Source organism: Theropithecus gelada, chromosome 7b, assembly GCF_003255815.1.
Source record: "Theropithecus gelada isolate Dixy chromosome 7b, Tgel_1.0, whole genome shotgun sequence".
Taxonomy (NCBI): domain Eukaryota; kingdom Metazoa; phylum Chordata; class Mammalia; order Primates; family Cercopithecidae; genus Theropithecus; species Theropithecus gelada.
In genome coordinates, this window is record NC_037675.1 from 25,081,180 (window position 1) to 25,084,540 (window position 3,361).

General features: G+C 41.1%; 1 pseudogene; it reads left to right on the forward strand.

Annotated features, from left to right (window-relative positions):
* The first annotated feature begins 1,014 nt into the window (after positions 1 to 1,014).
* Positions 1,015 to 2,930, forward strand: LOC112628372 (annotated as a pseudogene).
* The last annotated feature ends 431 nt before the right edge of the window (positions 2,931 to 3,361 follow it).

The window sequence follows — 3,361 nt, forward strand, 5'->3', positions numbered from 1 at the left end:
CATTCCACTGGCTGGGGCCACTAATATACCACTGAATCTTAGTCCTCCCTTGGTTTCTGTGTCAGTCCCCTCTAAGGCAAGGACTGAATCAACAGTCTCAGTCCTAATTCATCTTACCAGGCCTAGCCTCAACCATTCATATGTTACTTCTCACATTCCCACCGCTGCCAGTCCTGGGAGCATGTGGCCAGTCCTCCAGCCACCCTCCTTCCCCTCAGGTTGGCCTAGTCCATCAGCCTGAATCTCTGTGGGTTCCCAGCCTTAGGTTCAGCACAGATCACTGGTCCAGGATCCAAATCTAGGGCTTCCTCTGAACCCCAAGTAGGTAGATAAGATCCTTCTTCCTGTCAGATATCCTAGGTCACAATCCCTTGCCCCAGGGAATCCCTGGTCCTGAAAATGACCAAGATAATCCTCAGTAATGAACTCCTCCCTCTTCCCGGAAAGGCCAGTTGTAAACCATGCCTGATGTACACCTGAGATGCACACCTGTGTGTGCCATGTTCTTTGCATAGTTGATCTCACACACAGAACCAAACTTCCACAGTCCTATTTGGGTGCTCTCGTCATGTCAAGAACTCACCAACTCTTGTCTTATTGCATCTGATCTATTCTGCAGGTTATATGAAGAATTTCTCAAAGACCGCAGAGAAGTGAGATCTGTTACATATTCCACCTACTTTACATTTAGTGATAGCCGCTCACCACCTTTACCAAAAGAATCTGTAAATTCTTTGCTCTGCTTGTAAAATGAATAAAATAGTCCAGCTGTCTTGTTATTTCAGATTCAGTCAGACAAATACCAGTTGATATTCATTAAAATAAGGCCTCCCTGTTAGATGATTGTTGTTCTGTGTGGATTCTTTATATTTAAAGCAATCTCCAGTGTGCCTCACTGCCTGATGGCCTGGGGTCTCTCAGTCCCTGCTGCAGCCATCTGCTCCCCTGGCCTGGAAAGCAGTGTTGCAGGGCCAGGACCTGGAGAGGGAGTCGGGTACTAGGACCTAGTGGAACATGGGCAAGAAGCCAGGGTCAGACAAGCACCTTTACGATGAGTATGCAGAGAAGCCCTTGAAGCTGGTCCTCAAAGCAGGAGGAAACCAAGTCACTTAGCTCTCCAGAGACTTAAGCTTTTTAAAAAATAAACTCGGGCTTATTTTAATGAATATCAATTGGCACTGAGGCAGGTTCTGTGGGAAGAAAAGGGGAGAAAACAGAGAGGAGTACAGGAGGATAAAAGAAAGTGAGCTCGAGGCAGCATGGAGAAGAGGCAGAAGAAGAGCTCCAGTGTCACTTCCCTGTGAGATTAGACCTGCCTGCCAAGAAGCCTCTCACAAGCTCTTCCACCAAGCAAGAAGTAGAACAGACAGCCCTTCAAGAAGCTTCAAGTCAACTGATGAGACAATTGCAGAGAAAAGACCCAAGGGCTTTCTTTTCATTTCCTGTAACTGATTTTATTCCTCCTGGCTGCTTCATGATTATTAAACACCCAGTGGATTTTAATACCACGAAAGAAAAGATCAACAACAATGACTACCAGTCCATAGAAGAACTAAAGGATAACTTCAAACTAATGTGTACCAATGCCATGCTTTACAACAAACCAGAGGCCATTTTTTATAAAACTGCTAAGAAGTTACTGCACTCAGGGATGAACATTCTTAGCCAGCAAAGAATTCAGAGCCTGAATTCTGAAGCAAAGCATAGACTTTATGGCAGTCTTGCAAAAAAACAAAAACAAAACAAAACAAAAAAACTCGAAAGCAGAAAGAGAACAGACACTTCGCAGAGTGGGGTGGACAGAAGCTGCTGGCCAAGAAAGCTAGAGATACTGAAGCATAAGCCTTCAAAAGTACCAGCAAAGAAAATAAAAAGACAAAGTTATGCTTGAAAATGAGTTTAAGAGCAGTAATTTAGACAGAGAGAAGAACCAGGTTGACTGTATCGTTAAGGAATCTGAGGAAAGTTGACCAGGTGGCTTGTTAATAGTGCAAATTTGAAAGAAGAAAACCAGATGGAACAACCACCTTGGGACTTCCCTGTCCTGTGAATCCCATTGTAAGGGTCAGGCGACTGCCCTGTGAGACTGCAAATGACTAACAGAAGACTTCAGTCTGGAGTGAATACTTTGCAGGGGTTCAAAGGGGATAAATTAAACAAAGTAACTCTAGTGTTTTATTTGAATTACAGACCCTACAGTTCTTATGCACCACATTCTGACTCCACATTTGCAAATGTCAGCAAGGATGATTCTGATTTAATCTATTTAAACTATGGGGAAGGCTGATCTTCCAGGTGCTTTCAGCATCCCTAAGATTTTGGCCACATGCCAAGATTATCCATATGTTATGGCATATAGTTTACTGAATGTTTTAACAAGAGGAGAACATTCCAGGACTCTACAAGAGCTGGAGATGTTATCACTTGAAGATGAAGGTCATACTAGGATACTTGTCACAGCAAATGAAATAGAGATTATAGAAATAGAGCCAGCAGTGTGTTTGGACTCCAATACTCAGGACAGGCTCATAGCACTGAAAGCACTAACAAACTTTGGCACTCCAGTTGAAGCTTTTAACTCTGAAAAAGCTGACGTGTTCAAAAGAAACTTGACAAGACCACCAAATTGTTCAAAGAGCTCCAGGGAGCCCAGAATGAGCTTTTGAGCATCAGACCCCTTCCCAATATGATCTGTCTCTTGGGTCCCTCATACAGAGAAATGCATCTCTCTGAACAAGTGACCAATAATCTTAAAAAAACTTACACAGCAGGTAACTTCAGGTGATACTGTAAGCGTGTATGGAGTTCAAAAAGCAATAAGGGTTTCCATTCCTTGCCTTATCCTAGAAAACAACTTTGTAGATTTAACAGAAGATTTTGAAGAACCTAAAAAGATTGATGTTGCTGAGTGTAGACTTGATGGGATTTGAAGCCAACTGGTATTTGATTTTATATTGTGTACATATTTTTTCTTTATTCTTAACTTGGAAATGCTTTTCAGAAGATATTAAATATTTGTAAATTATGTTTTTAATTAAACTTTAGAATAATGATTTTTAATGTTCCAGAGTTTGAACTTGTATTGGGTAATAAAGCTGGACCTGGGACTCAAAAAAAGATGTGTTCACCCTCCCTCTCCTCTTTATCCATAATTACCATATTCACTATGGAAAAGAAATTTTAAAAATAAGAAAATAATTCAAGAGAAGTTGTTAAATTTGGAGATCCAATTTCCAAATAAGAGGAGTTTCTAAAAGTAAAAAAACAGACAAAAGGATCAAAAGCAATTCTCAGAGAAAACATCATTTTTAAAAAAAAGTTACAGAGAGTACTACCAAAGTCCCACACAAAAATCAAGAGC